The sequence below is a fragment of the Solenopsis invicta genome, chromosome 14 (genome assembly GCF_016802725.1).
Source record: "Solenopsis invicta isolate M01_SB chromosome 14, UNIL_Sinv_3.0, whole genome shotgun sequence".
NCBI classification, from domain to species: domain Eukaryota; kingdom Metazoa; phylum Arthropoda; class Insecta; order Hymenoptera; family Formicidae; genus Solenopsis; species Solenopsis invicta.
In genome coordinates, this window is record NC_052677.1 from 7,721,780 (window position 1) to 7,743,426 (window position 21,647).

General features: G+C 38.6%; 1 pseudogene; it reads right to left on the minus strand.

Annotated features, from left to right (window-relative positions):
• Positions 1-8,318: 8,318 nt before the first annotated feature.
• LOC105203012 lies at positions 8,319-21,340 on the minus strand (annotated as a pseudogene).
• Positions 21,341-21,647: the final 307 nt, after the last annotated feature.

A 21,647-nucleotide genomic window follows, 5' to 3' on the forward strand; every position in this document is an offset into this window, starting at 1 on the left:
TATCTCCGGCGCTTGCCTACACAGCCCACTCATCTCCGGTGTCAAAAGCATCATATTCTCAAGACCCCTTGTATTTTAATTTATCTATTCGCCTAGTGGAGCTGATCTGTCGGCAAACCTCGGAGACAGTTTTAAATACTTTATGATGCCAGGCACACCGATTTTTGTGATTATGGTTTGCATGTGTCCCCGCTTTTTCGGTTGCTCTCCTTTCTTGTCTTAAGTGCTTCCTGTTCAACCCTGCACGTGCGTCGAACAACGGTATCAATTCTTGAAAGAAGAAAATTGTTACCCCTCAGGACGTAACACATATAATGTATAACTGGATACACCATCAAATTGTTTAATTGTATTTACATTAACATTTTGTGATTGAAGCTGTTCTGTAAACAATTAAATCCAATAAGTTATCTCTCTGTGCTTATCTAAAAGCGTGAAATATTAAAACAAGCATGCCAGCTAAGCTACTATAACTTCTCCAACTACTTAAACAGAATGAACTTTATTATGCACTATTAGTGCACAAAAACTGACATAATCTAATTTACTTACAATTAATAAATTAATATTAATCAAAACTTGCGTTTTTTATCTCCACGAAATTCTTGAAAATCCATTTTCCGCTTTTTAATTCTTATTTTAAAATTAAAATTATTGTCAGTAAATGATGTTTTAATCAATATTACATAATTATAATTATTTTATGAATAATTAAAATATAAGAAATTAAACTAACTTTTTTGCTGATCTCTGCAAACCAACGTAAGCCAATCATAAACTTAACTTACATTAAGGAACACAACGTAGTTACAGCGCTACCAACCTTATGACTAAAAGGGATACTTCCGACAGAACTTTCAGAATGCACCCTGTGTTGCATCACGTACGGTCCAGCATGTTCACGTGCTCCCTTTATTTTGTGTACATCATCCGGTGAATAAAGAAATCTAATCTCATTTTTGGGAAACTGACGTACGTGAAAAAAACTGCAGAGAAATTGAATTTCACTAAGCGCAACTTTTTATTCTCCGTGCAATTCTACAGTTTGAGGTAATTCAGTGATGAGAGAAGAGGTAGTATTTTCCGGAAAATACTTCATACTGCTATTGCTCGGAAGAATCGTGAAATTGCTCCGGTGGCGACATCTTGTAGTCGAGTTAAACTCGAAGCTGGGATCTAAGAGTCGAATTTGCTAGGATAACCTCGCCAATTAACCAATAGCTGTTTATTAGTTTCACGTCCCCTACTCCTTATCACACAATCGACCATAAACTTTTCCTCTTGCAGACCTTTGTCAACTTTCCCCAATTCTTGTTCGTAAAAAATCCTAGTTATGACTTCTCCCGCTAAATCACTCAATTCGTACGCACGAGGATTTTGCCATTCGAGAATACGGTGAATTCTAAATATCTCCTTGCTCCAGTTTGCTTTGTATTCTTTCTCGAAGATACCTTTTGCTCTACTGACGCAAACAAGATTGCTGACGTAATATTTATTAATAATAGTCTTTTGCTCACGATTCTCGATATTTTCTTAATGTCTTTCCATCGACAAGTTATATTTTCACTGGTGATACTTGCATTTTCTCTTGTTACAACCGCAGGCTGCATTCTAATGGCCAAATGGCGCATGTGATTGTACGAGTGCACGATATCTTGCAAAACATCAATGTAACGTCGTGTGTTTTTATGAATAAAATGCCGCCTCATCCGCTTCTTTAATGTTTTGTTAAAACGCTCGACGATGGCGGCTTTGATGTCGGGGTTGCGCGTTACTCTAAAACGTATATCGTTTTCTTCCAAAAATTTTTGGATTGCACGTCCGACAAATTATTTATTTTTGTCGGTTTGCAGATATACAGGTACCTTTGCTTCTCGAGAGTATACGTTGGAAAGTCTTTGTTACGTATGCGGTCGTTTTGTCCCGTAATGGTTCCACCCAGACAAATTTACTGAGTACATCAATACTCACGAGAATATAAGAATATCCGTCATTGTAACTTTTCAGATTTCGTAGCTCAATCAAATGACCCTCCCACACATTGGTGATATTCGTTACGTTGTAATGTAGCCAAAGAAACTTTTGACACAGCAGACGATGCAGTGAGTACATGTCTTGCGATTCTAACCAACGAACGACTTTGTCACATGTAAAATTTGGTTTAGTGGCGCGTGTCAGATTTTTCACTGCTGAGAAACCTGCGTAATATGTGAGATCGTAATACAGTTTTTCAAGTTCCGACATTATCACTTATTTCTTGAGTGTACTCTAATTTAGCAAACGTCTTTTTCTCGCTGGAAGTAAATCTACGTTTTTCATAAAAGTTGTAGGTAGATAAACTTTACGAAAACAAGAGAAGAAACAATGTGCAATTAGAGGCTCTTTTTTTCCTGCTCGCACTTCTTGCATTTTCTCGCTCTTTGTTTTTTCAACACCGTTGGACGCGGTCTCGGCGTGGAACTCGCGGTAGGCCATAGTTTCTCGATAATCGGAGACAAAAAAGCGGAGGTTGCGTTTAACAGATGTTTATTTCCTACCAGTGACAAACGCGTGTTTAAACTGCGCAGTAATGGCCCAAACTGAGTTCTTCCTGACGGTGATTCTACGGTTTTTCTTTCTCGCATCGCGTCGTTTATCAGCTCGACGATATTTGAATCCTTTACAATGTTGCCATTTATAGTCACGACTCCATCCTCGTTCCAATTAACTCTATTAGGCACCGCATTATCTAGTAAATGTTTCATCAATAAGCGTGCTTGTGTACGATATAATTTTGGGACACTTTCTTACTATTTTACTGAACTCTTTAGCAATTGAATGTTGTGATTTTTTTCCAACACGATGTCGTTGATAGCGGATAAATGAGAAAGTTTAGCAAAAGTTTGCGATTTTCGTGAGATATCATGAGAAACGAGTGTCGATTCACTGTGAATAGCGTTGTCAATAGCGTTGTTAATCTCCTCCGGAAATCATGCTTTATTGTATGCTATATCTGATTTTAGTTTTATTGGCTGCATTTTGTCTTCTCGCTTTACGGATATAGTGAAGATACCGCCAAAGCATCTCTCTGTACATTTTCCATCCTTCGTCCTTGTTACGAGGGTAGGTAGAATTAAGAATGCGGCTCATTTCCACATCGAGTTGTGTCAGAAATGTACCTGGAGTTTGCACGGAATTATTCTTACTCTTATCCAGATTTTTAATCACTCTGGATTTCTCGGTGAGATATTTTCCTTTAACTCTATTCGAATCAATGCCGATTTTTGCTGTTGCTGCTGCATTCTCTCAAGATTTTCCGTAGAAATCAAAACATCTTTTTCATTCTTTTCACTTTGCTCATGAATTTGATACTCATCCTATGATTTGCGATAATAAGACCGACAATATAAGTTCAATAATTTAGAGTAAAAATCCTCCACGTTATACCAAAAGTTTTTTCTTTTCCTTCCAATTTTCTCGTTTTGCCGCGATTTGACGCAAAGTTGTTTTATATTTACTTAGTCGTTCTTTTTTTCATTGTTCAAGTGTAATGTTATCTTTGAGAGTATTAAAAACACATTCACAAATACATCGAATAAATTTGTCGTCCGCGTTTCGAAGAAAGTTTGTTTGCTGCTTATTGTTCAAATGGCACAGTGCTTCGAGAAGACAAGCGTTTCTCTTTCCGATCGAATGTCTAGCGATTTTCGATACGTTACTCGATCTCATGTTGTCCTCTCTCATCACAAGAGAACAGTATGACTGACCTTCGCAAGCAGCATTACTCAGCTTGTATACGCTGGAAAACGATCTACGCGGTACGTAGACGTAATGCCTCGTATCATCGGGGAAGATGCAAGTACGAAATCGATATTCATCAGGAGTTGATTGTTTTAGATCAGTAGCAGAGCAGTAAATATCCGTGTAGCCTCGATGTAGCATCATAATATGCTTCTTCTAAAAACTTTGGATTGTCAGGATAGATTTGTCGTATTAAATGGCGAATTTGTGCGCGATTACGAATATTTTTAAAAACCACGATGTAATTTGAGTTGAGAGATATGTTACGTTGTCCGCGCCCTAAATAAAAAAGATTTTATGAAATAAGAATTATACTAATATAATATTCTTATGATAACTGCCTTTGGTAGAAAGATCTACGATAGCGTCACTTGACAACGGTTCTCTCATAAGGTTGTCGATTATCACCAACTTTGGGATAAGTGGATCGTTCGAATAATCATCCGGACAAGGTAATCTCTCACAAAATTCGATTACATTTTTTAGTCGTTGTTGGTGTAACACCGTTATTACTGAATCCTTGTGCTGACACTCCCTTCTTTTTTTCTGACCTACGCTTGTTTTGTATTGTAATTGGCGATAAGCTTCTTGCCACTTTGCGTAATAAAATAAAACTCTCGAAACGTACATCGGATATGTGTGATAGTTGTTTGAGAAGAGTCTTTACAAAGATCGTTTTCTCACATCCGGTGGACCGCATACGATCAACATTCAGGGATGTTTCCATTTTGCGAAATGATTGACTCAATTACCGTACGCTGTTTCTAAAGCAAAAAAAAGAAAAATGACGACCGAAGATAATAATAATAATTTTTGACAATGTTAATTCAACGGTAAGTTTTAGAAGAAAGGGACAAGCCCATTAACGTGGCGGCAGGAGCAGCTCCTGCGCGCTCGCACAAGCGTACCGCTACGTGGGCTAGCCAACAAAAAGCACCGCGGCCGGCGAAAAGCTGATACTTGCTGCGGTGCAGCGCAACCATAAGCTTACCCCACTCACTTTAACTCTTGTATCGCTGCTAATAAGCTGATAGGAAATGCCGAGGGGGGAAAAAATTTACAATTAAGAAAAGGTCCGTAATTAGGATTGGAAATAAACTCGCAAATTTTAAATAAAAGAAAAATATTTGTTTTTATTCTTTGGATCTTTTTTTTTAATTAAAAACTTTGGAAGTAAGAAATTATGGTAGTGCGTGAGGAGTGATTAATTAACGGAGCGATTGAATGAAACTATATATTTCTCTCAACAGAATAAGTTAAATAACAATCTTAACCGCGCCGGAGATGTGATTGGTATCGCAGTCGAAAGGGTTCTGTTTTTCTTGTCTTGTCCGGGCCAACCATTTTATTTCTGATCTATTATAGAATGAACATGCCCTAACGTCAACACAATAGACGAATTTTTATGATTACCGAATGTTAGAAAATTTAGAGCTAACATTCGGAGACCATATGCCCAGTACATGAATTTGTCTCTTTTTTCCTTTTTTTTTGCTTTATTATAGGGATTGTGGCAATTGATTGCCACAAAACGTTTTTTATTTTTCACATTTTTATTCAAATTTTATATTATAAAAATATTTACAATTTTTATATTTTACAATACTAAAACTAATCAACGATTTATAATTACGTTTTTACAAAATTATTTACAGAACTTTTTTACAACAAAACACTACGGACAGAAAAATTGAAGATTTGAAACTTAAATAAAAGCGAAAAAAAAAAGCTTGAGCAAGAAAAATATGATTATTCAACAAAACCGTATGGAAGGAAATAACAATTATTAATAAATTTGCGTTTTACTAATATCGCCGCACATGCTTTTTTTCTCTTCTCTCGTCACGATTTCGTGAAAAGCGTTGCGGCGAATTGCACTAAAACGCAGATTTATCACGGGTTTTCTTCCTTGGTTTTCTTCATCTTCTCCTTGCTTTTGTCTTTCTCTCTCTAATATTAAATTCCTTATGCTGTGGAAATAACAATACAAACCTAGAATTATTATAATTTAATGTTATTCCCTTAACTTTACAAGTTTCATGTGTGATTCCATTCGTACAAATGGAATCACACATGCATAAAATTTCGGGCCACCTGACACAAATGACTCAATGTATCTACCGTTGCCGTAGCTATCGAGCTCGTCTGTCATGTCGCCTAGAAAATTCCCTAGAAAATACGTAGTTTGTATTCATTTAGATCACCGCTACTCAAATATATATATGAATCGGTATCGCAATATAATACACGCCTATCTAACTTTTCTAAATAATTATACAATGTTAATCTTGCCTGTGCCGTTGTGTAAGCTGCGATCACAATCATCATTTATTTTATCCGACGCTTACTTTTTGAATTGTAAGAGGATAAAGTTAGCAAATCACGGGCCGTACACACATGGTAGACAAAAGCGGCGCAACTCACCGTCCGACACGAGTAAGTGCCCGCAGGAAAAATCGTCTCAGAATTTATCCAAAAACACGTCTTTACAGAGACACATGAGTCGTTCTAAATCACCCTGTATAGTACCTCGTCATTGACAGGTAATATATCAGTTATCTCGTGCTCGGGGCTACTGAGTAAAGTTGCAAAACGCTGAGACAATTCTACGATCTCGGTAGTAGAAAGATTGGATCAGTGGCCGAATTTTCCCTAGAACGAATTCAAAACTTTGCGACCAAACGTAAGTCTGGATTACGAGAGATGTTGTTTCTATTTGGTACAATACCTTTGATTTCCTCGTATTCTCGAAGGTATCGTGCTTTACTCTTGTTACGTCCAGATTTGAAGAGAGATAAGTAAGATGTGGTGAGAGAAGAGAGGGACGTTACAACTTTAGAACGTGCAGCTATGGCACGAACAGAGCGAGTCGACAATCCGAGATATATGGCCCCCACAGGGGCGAGTCCAATAACAAAATATCCGGGTGATCCCTCGGTTCTGTTTTGAGACAACAAATTTAATTGCTTTACCTCGGGATCGGACCTAGTGCTTAACTTATTAGAGCAAGGGATAGTGGATTAGGCCGCGAAATCAATCAAATTCCCTTATATTTAAATCATTAGTTTATAAAAGAGAAAAAAAAGTAAAAAATAATAATATTCTAATGTATTTTGTTACAAGTTGTTTGTTTAGGATCGTCGAACAAGAAATTATAATGAATATTTATTAATGTAAAACAGAGGGAACGGAACGCTTAATACTAATTAATTAATTAACAAGAAAAGTTCAATAACTTTGACAATGATGTGTAATTGATAATTATGTTTATACTTATCTACATATTTGTCTCTATTATAATTTTGATAACTTAAGACGAAAATGTAAGAACACAATAGATTATTACAGATGAAAATTAGTAATTAACTAATAAAAAGTAATGTTTAGAGAGATTCGCAAAAACTCGTGATAAAACGGTGAAGATTAATAACTATATATTTATCTCTATATATTTACATTCGTTATATTTTGTAATTTTTGGTCTTTAATTATAATTGTATGACAAACAGTGTATATGTATGTGTTTATGCGTTTGTATCTACTGAGGGAATTGGTATTCATCAGCAAGATCAAGAATTGGGAATTCAGGGGGAGACGAAGGGAGAGAAGTAGGGGTATCGGGAAAAATTCTGTATGTGAGAGCACTGAAAGATGAATTAGAGGAGTCAGGATGGTGTTCGGGGGAGGACAGGGGTCGTTCGACCGGTGAGTAAGAGGGTTCAAGGAAGAAATCGAAAGGGGAGTTAGTGGGTGATTCAAGTGGGTCTAAGGAGTGCTTGGAGGAGGATGACGGCGGTTCCTCAGAGGGGGAAACGGGAGAATGAGAAAGTTGGTTAACAGAAAAATCAAGGGAAGAGTGAGAACGTGATTCGGGGGGAATTATTAAATTGTTAGAGCTTCCGGGTAGTGGAGCTGGATGTGGAATGTTAGCAGCTAATATGGCATTGTTAAGTTCTGCGGCGAGGATTTTGCATCTTTCCGCGAAAAACTTGTGCAAGGCTTCGACTTTTTGGATGCGACGATTGCGGCGATTCCGCCAATGAGGCGCAGCTGCTCGCAATTTCCACTTGTGGGTAGGTCGTTGGAGAATTTTATCCACTAAAATTTATGTTAACAATAAAAACCTTCTTTCTGTAGTTTGGATATCATTATAAATAAATAACACAAAGAAATTAGACGAAAATACCTCCCAAAGGGGGGAGTGCAATAAGGAAAAGAATGGAAAATTGAGTGGGTTAAATCTAGTTGAAACAAGTTTGAATAAATTCTTGAAACAAAGTTAGAGAAAGAGTAAAATTAAATCTAATCAATAAACTCGATTAAATTCTCAAATAGAGTGAAAAATAAAAACTTCAAATCTATTCAAGACTTGCTCGTTAAAATTCGCAAAAGTATAACAAAAGAAAGAGTAGAATTGTATCTAATCGATAAACTCAATTAAATTCTCAAATAAAGCAAAGAATAAGAACTTCGAATCTATTCGAGACTTGCTCGTTTAAATTCGCAAAAGAAGAGCATAAGGAAGAGTAGAATTGAATCTAATCAATAAACTCGATTAAATTCTCAAATGGAGTGAAGAATAAGAACTGCAAATCTATTCGAGACTTGCTCGTTAAAATTCGCAAAAGTAGGACAGAAGGAAGAGTAGAATAGTAGTAACTTAATGGGCCTTCCATCCATCTTAAGCTGTTGAGGTCTTCCCTCATCAATGTATTTACGTATGCATGCTTCACCTGTATGGAAGATACATTGCTCTGATAATCCAACGGCGAGTGTCGATAACTGCCTCATTGTCTTGCTTTTAGCACATTGGTCGTCAATCCTTTGTCCAACTATTCTACGTAAAACCGTACGAATAAATCAAATTTAGGAGTATTCTTGTCCTGGATGAAGATATAGGGCGCAATTTTACTGCCTATTTCACGTCGTAGACAAGTCATAAGTCCGACTAAGCCTGTAAACAAAAACGCGAGATTTTAATTCGTTTATTTTGATTTCATTCTAATTCTTAGGATTACAAGGCAATTAAAAAGATAGTTTAAAAGATCGAGATAATTTTTTCTTTTATTTCTTTTGTATCTTACCAAGCGTTTCTTCATCCTAGGATACAAAGAGCACTTCTTGATCTTTGCTACAAGATGTTTTCAATGCTGTCTTTACACCCACCAGCCATGATTCTGTGATATGTATTATGATTGGTTCTCTCCTTTTTTCTCGTTTCTTCAACAGCAAGTAAGCTTTTCCTACCGGATCAGTTTGATTCCCGGCCAATGTTAAATCCGTTTTCTTCAACGCGGTCTTCAAATCCACTTGCACAGCAGTCTCCTTCAGAAGAATGAAATAATCAGGTTTTAAGGCAGCCACCAAGTTTTTCAGAATGACGCGACTGATTTGACAAAATATCCGCCGCTATAACAAGATGCACGTCTTGAGCGGCAGGTGCGTTCTTCACATCTTGTATTACGACATTAGCGTTCACGTTCTTTTGATGCAGACTCTCTGTGTAATTGTCAGCAAAATCTGCAATCACCTGTAAATCAATCTGAAACAAACCAAGCAATTTTATAGTAATTTAAAATTTAAATACTGAAGAGGGATCTCTTGCTAAGAAACAATTATAAATAGAAGCAAACTGAAAGTTGATTTGTGATGTGCCTTGTTTTATTTGCAAGTTTTAACGGTCTATACAGATATAAGAAACAAGTAAACAGTTTAGTAAGACAAAATATTTTTTTTTAAATATGCGTGCCATAATCAACAATCACAGATTTTTCATTTCTAATTATTTATTTCTAAAACTTTTATTCAATTTTAATATTGTATACACATATGACAATCGCAATTTCAAATTAAAAAATTTTCCATTTTGAATGGTACAAACAACTTATTAAAAACCTGTGGAATACTAACGATAGGCGAGCCTAGTTCACCATTGAAAATATCAAATATAAGCAGTGCCAAAAGTGCTTCTGCGAGTCGTTCGCCTGCAACTTCCACGGCCTTCAGTTTCATTGCCATCATGTTCTCACACATAATTTGTAAAAGTACAGTGAGTGCGTGTATTTTTCCTCTCTTTGGATCTTCTATTAGATTATTCAAATTTTCATAAGGCACAAAAGTGTACCGTTCATATTTGGGATTGGCTTGAGTCTGTTGTTGTCGAGGTGCCAAAGAAAATTTTATTCCTCTGAGCTCGATACCACCCGATTTAACAATATTGGTGTCCTTATAGTGATACACCGGTAATCTACCATTTTCTGGCAATTCTTCTACCAGTCGTTTATGAAAAACGGGGTTGATAGCGGCGTATTGGAGACGCATCGGTAAATACAGTAGTCTATGTCTAGAGGACATTATGCTAAACTGAAGCACAGTATCTACGTATGGAATCCATTGATTGAACCAGTACAATTGACTGACAACGCTGTAATTGTCAGAAGATTTAATTCTTTGAAAAGTATTGCAATACTCGCACCCGCGCAGCCGCAATTCCTTATAAATATCTTGAGCTTTCAATGACAAAATCTTTTCGTTGGTAAACAGCATTGGTAGTGGCGGCAGCTCCAATTGATCTTTTTCGATAGCCTCGGACGTTTTCGCTGACGACGATTGTACCGGCCTCACAGATTTTAAAGTCGCCCGTTCCTTCAAAAATGGTTATCGAGAATTTTAACGCTCCCTCTTTCGTCAGAATAGTTGCTTGCTGAAACCACTTCTTGAATATCACAGGCAATTGTTCAAAATCAGTGCCGCGCAGTTTTGCTAAAGTTTTCTATACTAGAAAAATATAGCCCGAGGCTGGAGAAAGCTCTTGTCCGTCTATCTCATGTCCAGCTAGATATGCATCTATTTCTTTTGATATATCTATTTTAACTATATGTCGAGTGGCTTGATATATGATTAAAATTAAGGACATCCCACGCGGTAGAATGGTCCTGTTACGACCCAAATGCTACTAGATGGCGGGATGTACGCAATGGGCCGATACTCAATCGTAGTAAGTGGGATTAACCCTGAGTGGTTAGAGGGAAAAGAGAAGGCGGGAAACCCAACGTTAGAGGTGGCGGGACGGTGACCGAGAGAGAATGAAAGTGAGGGAATGGAATTTTTACCTGAAGTTGGAAATCCACCCTTTTTTTTTAGACAGACTCCTCGGATATCGCGAGGATGGTCGGCTCGGGATCTTCGTATAAAGCGGAGTTTTCGCTTTCGAGAAACTCTAGAAAATACATTAAATCCACGGGGCACGTTGCGCATTCACGAATTACCCGAACAGTAGTGAGGGAAACCCGGTAAAGTATGCACCGTTCCGGATTATGATTCGTGCCGATATTTATGTAATGACGATTCCTCTTATTGTAATCCTCGGTAATATTTAAGGGAAAATTTTGATGACAGATCTCGCAAATGATATTATGACGGTCCAACCGATGGCGGAAAAATACGGCATGCACACAACGAGCGGTTGCTACCCAATCATAGTAAGCGGCTGGCAAATTCCTAGCAATTACCTGACATGATTAGGAGACTGGGATATGCGGGCACATTATTTAAAATTCCTCAATAAGGAAATTGACGCGTCGCAATACAAAATAATCAAATCCCGACATTGACCTTATTTATTGAAAGAATAGGTAAACCTCATCTCCCCGTAGTAATGCTCGATCTCACGTCGTGGTTCCCCTGGTAGAGTAGATGTTGGGTCACTGGATTTCCTCTTCTCGGCAAGGACTCGTGGTGGTCGTGTGGCACACACACGGGCGAAACACGTGTCGTCGTGCAATGTCGCGCAATATTGTTTAGAACCGACTGGATTGAATTAGATTGAACGACACTGGGTATTTGAAATTAACACAGGCTCTATTGTTACACACTATGTAATATTTAATACAAAAGGAATAGCTTGACTTTACACAAATCTAAGATTACAACTTACGGCTATTACATTCAACTTAAATTAGGTGCGGAATTATTATATTGGAGTGAACAGATTTAGGATTAATATTAAATTCAGAGTTGGGAAAGCGACAAACATTAACTTAAATTTAGGATTATTATCATAAAATAACTAATGTATAATCAATGTGGAATTTAGAGTTAGGACTAATTGGAATTAGAATTAAATTTAGAATTAGAATTGATTTGGATTAAGATTAATTTAAAAATAGAATTGGAATTGAATTTAAAATGTGATTTAGTAGGATTTGGAAATAGGCTTAACCGTACAGCGCGCCACGTGGTTCGCTACAGAGAGCGCGGCGCGACGCGTGTTCACGTGTTCGAGACGGATGACGAAGTCCCTGGCGTCGGCGTGCGGAGGCGTAGCGTCGCCATCCCACGCGGTTCTATGTGGCCTATGCTACCGGGCGCGGCGCTGGTATCGAGGAGGGAGACGCTTCTTATCCTGTTTTCATGGATACAGTCTTGGTCAAAAGTTTTATGTTTCAAGCCTCATTTGGTAACTAATCTTGCGAAAATTTATGTCGGGAAACGGCGGATGTAACAGTCCCACTTGATTAGAGGCCCAATCATCAGTGTTTCTCAACCGACTGGAAAACTTATCGGTGGATATAATTTGGAGATGTTTGGTTGTGCACCAGCCATATAGAGCTTACTCACATTAGACAGCAGAAAGGTTAAATTGTCCGAATCGCGTTTATGGAGACAGATGTTGGTCACCGTTGGTGATAACGATCTTTGCAATATTGCCAGTAGCAAACAGTGTGATGCAATTTTGATTGTTATCGCGTTTTCTGGAATATGCGCGATCGCTTTGTGGAAAAGCACAGGAGAGAGCAAATTATTTACGTGAGATTGCGCAAGCGGACTGCCCCATGCAGACTCTGGTATGGAACTGAAAATCTATCTGGTTGATCTTTGCTTTGGATTCGGGATGGTTTTGTTGAGCGAAGCGCGTAGCATAGACCCGGCCGTGGCAATGTATTTGCTGTGGAAGGCGTAGCCGGAACTTTTCACCATCTTTACGAAGATATCTTTGCTCCTGAGCGTTTCTGTAAATTTTCGCATAGACTCAGGCGGACCGGAAATAGTGATCGAGTCCGCGGCGTTGTGACAAGCTGGAACGATATCTGGTGGGCACATTTTTCTGATCTCCTCCTAACTCAAACCAACTGCCGCCATAACGCCCGGTTCCAACTTGGAGTCCATAATCGCCTTACCTCTAAAGTAAGCCGCTAAGCCGTTTGCTCTAGTGTAAACGCACCGTCAGCATAAGCACAACCCAATTCTCCAATGGAGTGTCCGATTATACCGTCCGGCGATATATCGACATTAAAATCTCCACGAAAGCAACCTGCATAGACGTGATAGTCACGAAAGAATTTAGTACATTTTTGAACGTCTCGTCCATGGCGTTCATGATGATATTTATGAGGTCAATGCCATGGGGTGCCAACGCGTCTGCGCATCGTCGCAAACTACGTTGAAAAATTTCAATGCCAAACAATTGATGGCCCATGCCCGCTCATTGCGTACCCATACCGGAAAATACAAACCAAATTGGACGTGTCTCTCTTGAGAGCTCGTTATTTTAGTCATTTCACGTACCATTGATGTTAAGTATCTCGTAGCCGCGAATCTCATGGCCGGAAATATTATTATTATGAATCATTCTTAACAATGAGAGAAACTCATTGTCATTACGATGCTCTTTTACTTTATCCAGTAAGGCGTGCACCGCTTCCTTTGTTCGACCCGATACAGCAACCAATTTCGGCAATGATTCGGTGATGTTCAATAGCAGTGATGGTTTTGGTTTTGGATTGCTGCGGAGAATGATATGCGCATTTGTGCCACCGGAGCCAAATGAATTAATACCTATGAGATCACCGTTCCACGGTGTGACCTTGTTGACTACTCGAATGCGTCCCTCTTTCAAGGCTGGAATGTCTGGATTTGGAGTATTAAAATGCAAATTGCCGGGTATTACGCCTGCTTCCATTACAATTAATACTTTGGCGATGGAGCATAATCCACTAGCCGGTTCCGAGTGAACCATATTGGATTTGACTAAGCCAATTAGCAAGGGATTCTTCCGGTCTTTGCAGAACAGTTTCTCGATAGCAGATACCTCCACTTTGTCTCCTACTTTTGTATCGGTACCGTGAACTTTTACGTAACTCACATCCGCCGGATTAATTCCTGTCTCGGTATAGATGTCACGCATCAATTGGTTCTGCATTTCATCATTAGGATACGTAATATCCTGGGATTTGTAGCCGTCGGTATTTGTTTTTGTTCGAATCATCATCACGTACACTCGACGTGCATCTTTTGCTTTCTGCAAATATATTGCCACAACCACCTCAGCCCTCACGTAACCGTTAGCTGAAACGTCGAACGTTTTGCATTTGCCATCCTGAGACAGCATGTTTGATTTTAATCCTTGTAAAGAATAGTTGGGTTTTAGCACAAGATGCAGTCCACCCACGATTGCAGCATTGCATTCGCCAGTTCGTATTGCATTTACAGCATTATGTGTAGCGTATAATGATGAAGAACAAGCGGTATCTAACGAGTAATTTGATCCGGTAAAATCAAATCATATCAGACTCTATTGGCAAACATCGATCTGCAACTGCCGAGCAGATTGTATCCTGCAAGCAAGTGCAAATGTCTCAATTTATTTTCAGCAAATTGTGTCATTTTTCTAACGCCGTAAAATATTTATAATAAATATTAAAATATAAAGAATTATTTACACATACACTCAGAGAAAAATTATGTTTGAATTATGTTTAAAAAATTGTTTCTTTAACTAGATTTTTTTAAGTTAAAATAAAAGTATCTTTGAAGAAAATAAAAATTTATTTGATTTCAAGAAGTGACATTATTGGTTTTTTGTACAGTAAATATGTAAATTATTTGTTTAATTTATTTGTTTAATTTAAACAAATCAGTTTTTAATTCAAAGAAAATACTGACAGAAATGTAAGAAATAACTTAATTGTTATTATTTTAATATATTTCTTTCATTGAAAAAAGATTTGCATTGCATAACTAAACTATTTCTTTAAATCTAATAAAAAAAATAATTAACAAATTTCTTTAAATCAAAGAAATTTTTCTTTAACCGTATAGCAATGCTACACATTTTTTTAACCATAACAAATTTTTTTGATTCAAACAAATCTTTTTCGAAGAAACTTTTTTGGGTGTTGTTATGCGTGATTTCCTCGGATTCGTTTGGTAGGAGCCTGTCGATCGGAGACGTATGAATTAAACACTCGTTGTATGGTTAATAATAATGTTCTTTATTCAACATAATTACACTGCTTTTTATTTGAGATAGTTAAGATAGTACCGGACGCGACGCGATACTGTCGCGTGTTTTAACCTGAGTTCCCCGCATCTGTCGTTGGCTCTCTATTTATTGGAGAGCCGGCTGATTTGGTCTTGCCGACTCAGCAGATCTGTTGTCCACGTGAGAAGGTCGCCTGTTCAGCGTTCCCGGTATCGGTTATTGTGTCATGATGTCGGCATTACCGATACCGGTGGCGTAATATAAACAAATTGTATTTTGTAATTAATTGTTTCGTCAGCGGTGGCTTTTGCCACTCGTGACATTCCTCCCTTTTGAGTGGAAGGAAACGTGGGGTACGTTTCCGTTTTTTTTTGCTTTAATTTAATTTTGTTGCTTAATTGCCTAATACATCATTAAGTCGTCGTGACGCCGTTTTTCTTCTTGCTCTTCCTGTTGGTTTGCTGTCTCGCGTCGGGGTCTTACAAACCATATACTTACTACTACTATAGCTACTATTATTATCATTATTGTTCCGGTGCCTAAAGGATACATAACATATTTGTTAGTTACTAAACTATCGTCGCCTTCGTCTAACAGTTTTGTCGATTTCTTCTATACATAATTTAAATTTATCTAGGTCGTTGGAGCTTCTGATTATCGGTCGTAGGACTACCTGACTTAGCTTAGTTTCGCTATCTTTTCTGCTATCGCTTCTGGTCTGTAATGTCAGATTGTATTCGGGTAGGTATGTCTGTATTGTGTTTGTTCCTACAGTCTTTTGAGTCGTTAGTGTTACGTACGTGGTTGTCAGTTTACAGTTTCCTGTTATTTTTAGTTTACTTGTCCGTTTGATTGTGGTTTTTTCTTCCGCCTTATTTTCGCATTTATCGCTAACTTCCTGAGGTTACGGCGCGGAATATAAGGCGTTTTCTTCGGCTAATGCGATCCAGAGCGTGTGATTTGAGAATAGACGCTGTTTCTTGCAGTATGTTTCTGGCCCCGGCGCTTGCGTGTACGTTTGCACCTCGCATGGTGCTGTGTTTCCCGCGTAATAAATTGGGAAGCTTGTAGGGCATGTGTAAGTATTGCCTTCCTTCACGCACTTGCTTACTTCCTCCCTGTCTAGTAGTATGTAGTGATGGTTTTCTTTATCTATTGCCAGCAGTAGTTGGTCAATTTTTACGTATGCAAACACGTTGTCATGAATTGGCTTCGGTAGCGCCACTGCTTTTATTAATTTGTATGTTGGGTACGCTATTACTGAAAAACGCAGTACCGTGTGTATATATGGTTTGTCGTGGTACGCGTTTACCGTAAGGTAGTTCTGGATTGTTTCCCAGTTTTCGACCTTTATGCTGAATGAGAAGTGGAGCCCTTTAGTTAGCTGTGTTGCTGCCTCCATGAGCGCGGCTACTATCGCTTCCGTGGGGAACAATCTTGTTATTATTATTTTGTCCTTGGCGAAGGTTAAGTAATCGAGTATATTTTTGGTGTCCCTGATCAGATCATTTAATATGGTTGTCAAGATCAGCAAATGTTCGTTCATGTCTTCTTGCAGTGTGAATTTTGCTAATTGCTGTTCCATCCTCTTTGTGGTATTTGTCAACAGTTGCTTGTTAAGCGTTAGCACATTTTTGAGATCGCCGATGCGTGCGATCGTTGAGTTCTGTACCCTGAGTTGGTGTTTCACTGCATGCTGCAATTTTTTGTCGTCATTGTGCAACTTTAGTTGCTCGTCTATTATTTTAGCATCTTCGGCATCCATTGTGCCAAAGAGCGCCTTGCCGAATGTTCCAATCGCGTTGATCAAGCCACGTCTCGGGTTTTGTGCCTTGTATATGGTTTGCAGCTGATTCAGCAGCTCTCTTAATTGAGTGGTCTTTCTCCACTATCTTCAGGATGTTTTTACATGTCTGCCCTGCATTGTTGATTATTACTCCGCACCTTTTTTTGGTATCTTTTAAATATTCTTGGAATTGGTGATACCTTACTTTGAAGCCCTGGATGTGCAGATTTATCACTAGTTTCTAAGTCGATTTTACTTGGTTCATGTGGCCTATTTCTTCGAAATACAGTCCGGGCTCATGGCTGAACGTCTTCCAGCTTATTTCCAATTGTGAATTCGCAAACTCTGTCAGGCATGCTCTTACGGTAATTAACCTGCAAAGGTCTACGTTATCGTTCTGCGAATTCTTATACTGCATTTTTTTTTTGTCTTCTTTGTCTTCTGCGGCTTAACGTTAGTTGCTGTCCGACAGTCGCGTGGTTTGCTGCCGTTTTGTTCATATTCTTATTTTTATTATGTACTGCGACGGGTACCACGATTTTTTCCTTTCCCCTACGCATTGCTGGGTGTGTCTTTGTTCGCAGTGGTTGAGGGAATTTCGTCGTTTGCCCACGGGAGTAGGGTTGCATCTTAGCCCTTACTCCCCTGAGGATAAGGTGGACAAGCCTCCTGTCCAAGTGATGCGTCCCTCCATCCGAGAGCTTCCTCGGGTTGTTGTGGTGCCTGACACGGTACCCCTTTCCGATTGTTCGTCGCCTTTGTTTTGGGACCCGGAGGTCGAGATCCGTGTTCCTCACTTTCTAATGGTTGAGGTGCTTGCTTAAGAGCACAGGAGATATCATATTGTTTACAAAATATTCAGCCTAGCTAGTCTGCGCGACCGAACTGTCCCATGCAGACTCCGGTATAGAACTAAAAATCTATTTCGCTGATCTCTGCGTTGGATTTGGAATAATTTTATTAAGCAAAACGCGTAGCATTGGCCCAGCCAAGGCAATGTTTTTGCTGTAAAGAGCAAAGCCGGAACTTTGCACTATTTTAACGAAGGTATCTTTGCTCTTCAGAGTTTGTGCAAACTTTTGGATAGACTCAGCCGGACCGGAAACAGTGACTAAGTCTTCGGCGTTGAGGCAAGCAGGAATGATATTGGGTGGACACATTTTTCTGGCCTCTTCCCAACTTAAACCAACTGCCGCCATAACGCCAAGTTCCAACTTGGAATTTATAATTGTCTTGCCTCTAGAGTAAGCTTCTAAGACAGTTTGCTCCGGTGTAAACGCACCGTCAGCATAAGAACAACCTAATTCTCCAACGGAGTGTCCGACCATACAGTCTGGCAATATACCTATCAACGTTAAAAGATCTACGAAAGCGACCTGCATAGCCGCGATAGATACAAAAGAATTCATTATGTCGAACGTTTTGTCCGTGGCGTTCATGATGATATTTATAACGTCTATGCCATGGGAAGTCAACTCATCTGCGCATCGTTGTAAACTACGTTGAAAAGTTTCAATGCCGAATAATCCATGACCCATGCCTGGCCATTGCAAGCCCATACCGGAAAATATGAACCAAATAGGTCGCCTCTTTTTATAACTTGTTCTCTCGGTCACTTCTCGTGTATTATCGATGTTCAGTATTTCGTAACCGCGTATCTCATGGCCGGAAATATCGTTATTGTGTATTAAGTGTAATAGCAAGAGAAATTCATCGTTACGGTGCTCTTTTGTTTTATCCAGTAAGGTGTGTACCGCTTTCTTTGTTCGACCTGATACAGCAACCAATTTTGGTAACGTTTTGATGATGTTCAATAGCGGTGATAGTTTTGGTTTTGCATTGCTACGGAGAATGACATGCGCGTTTGCGCCGCCGAAGCCGAACTAGTTGATGTCCACGAGACCACCGTTCCATGGTGTGGCTTTGTTGACTACTCGAATGCGTCCCTCCTATAAGGCAGGAATGTCTGTAATCGGAGTATTAAAGTGCAAATTCGCGGATATTACACCTACTTCCATTGCGATCAATACCTTAGCGATTGAGCATAATCCACTGGCCAGTTCTTTATGACCCATGTTACAGTTGACTGAGCCAATTAGCAAAGGAGTCTTCCGGACTGTGCAGAATAGTTTGTCGATAGAATTTACCTTTCCTGGATCACCTACTTTGGTACCAGTACCATGAGCCTCCACGTAACTCACGTCCGCGGGATTAATTTCTGCCTCGTTATAAATATCGTTCGTTAATTGGTTCTGCTTTTCACCATTGGGATACAGAATACCCTGGGATTTGTAGCCGTCGATATTTGTCTTTGTTCGAATCGCGTATACTCTACGCGCATTCTTTGCTTTTTGCAAATATATTGCCACCACCGCTTTAGCTCTCACGTAACCGGCATCTGAAGCATCGAATACTTTACATTTGCCATCTTGGGACAGTATATTTAATTTGTGAAATTGAAGTGAGTAATTCGGCCTTAACACGAGATTCAGTTCACCGACGATAGTAGCATCGCACTTGCTGGCGCGTATTGCGCTCACAGCGTGATGTACATAGACGATGAACAAGCCGTATCCAGTGCGTAACTAGGTCCAGTAAAATCGAATGAATATGAGATTCTATTCGCAAACATTGCTTTAGCACTTCCAAGCATACTGTATCCTGCAAACAAATATAAACTTTTTTATTTATTTTTATCAAATCATACCATCTTCTCTCATGCCATAAGATATTTATAATAAATATACAAATATAAACAACAATTATTACACGTACACTCAGATAAAAGTTATGTTTAACTGAAGAAATTGTTTCTTTAACTAGACTTTTATAGATAGAAAAATAAAAATAATTATAAACTGATCATAAGAAAATATTTTGGCATTATATTTTATAATATGCAAACCATTTATAGCCTCTGGATTTCTCATCCCAAATTCTTCCGATTCCAAGTTACAGATTTCAATAAATACATCTGTACGCAATCCTCTCACGGTCATAGGATTGATACCAGCGTCAATTAAAGATTCATATGTTGTTTCAAGCATTAAACGAAGTTGCGGATCTATAGCATTTGCTTATTTAGACTAAACACCAAAAAAGTGGCATCAAAGCTACTGAGATCCTTTATTTTAGCAAATCTCGCTGGTAGCCCGTAAAAGCCCGTTGGCCAACGGCGCTCGTCATCGCTGAGTATATCTATTTCTTTCATGAGATTCTTCTTAAACTCTTCGATAGTAGATGACTCGAGCAGACGACCTGGAAAAAGTGTTTATTTGGTTAATATGTTAATGCGAGGTCCCGGCGCGTGGCTCGCCAAGGCTCGCATTGGCTCGGCAAGGCTCGGCATGGCTCGATGAGCTTATACGCGCTGTAGGAACAAGGTGGCTTGTTGTCACTCACGATCCGTGGCTCGGGAAGTGTTTGTTTTCGAAGATTATTGATAAGTGCACGAATCAAAGGACTTGTGGACGAGCCAAGTCACTTCGTGCGCTAAATATTCATGTGAGAAAAATTTCATACATTTTTATAAATGTTTATTCAAATACTACTAATAAAATACTTACTTACGGTACAAAAATACTTACTCTAAGAAAAAGTAATACTTAAATTAGTGATTCTTGTATTAAACGATTATATTTATACATTAAATTGATATTTAATTAGTATTATTAGAATAAATATTTAATTTAATTTAGTAATATTTTCCATAATATCATATGTGAATCAAAATGGTTTAAAAATTTTTGAACGTTTACTTCCAGTTTTTTTTTAGACCTGAACTTTTATATGTATTTTTCTATAGGTTGCTAACAAATTTCTTTTTTTTTATTTCCATCACTGGAATGTTTATGTTTTCTTCTATTCTTTTCCATGAATCATTCACGGCATTTCGATCTTTGTATAATAGATGTTTTGGGTTCCATAATAAATCTTCTTTTTTATATAATTGCAAAAAATCAATAATTTTCTCATTACACCACTTCATAGTGTATACGATCTATCAAGATCGAACAAGATTCGACACGTTTATACAATGAGAAGAGGGGGCCTAACAACGCTGCGCTTATTTTTATTTCGTGTCAACCGTGAACCCTTTGACTCGTGAACAGCTACCGACAGTCTACGGATACGACGCGCCACGAGCCACGAGTCAGTCACAATTTATCCTGAACAATAACGAACCACCCTGTTTCCATGACGCGTTGAGGCTCGCCGAGCCAATATCTGTTACGGCTCGCCATGGGTCGGCGAGTCTCTACACGTCGTGGAACCGCGGTTTTTTTCCAATCGGCTCGTCAAGCTTGTGACGAGCCTAGACAAGCCTTGGCGAGCCACGCGCCGTGGAACCCTGGTTTTACGCTCCCATAGCGTTTCGGCAAATCGTATCATAATCGACAATTACCTGATATCCCCATAATAGCAATATCACTTTGGGAATATGGTACTTCATTTTCAATCGCGGACTCTCGCGTCGTAGGACCGTTGACACTTTCAAACTGAGTAGACATCTTGCCATAGAAGACTCGTATGGACCTTCTTTTATTCTCGATCTGCAAAAATAGAACCAAACTTTTATACAAACGAATTTAATCACAAAATATGATAATTTTTTTAGTATATATTTATTAATAACAATTTATTTATTTAAAACAGGTTATTTTGGATTTGTACTTTTAGGCTTGAAATTGAAATGTTTATTGGTGTTCATACCTATGATTGCCGTTTTTATTTCTCACCTTATTGCTGTTTTATCATAGCGCGCGACGCTCAATCTTAGGAACGACACTACATATAGTCTAAGATCGTTAAAAATTT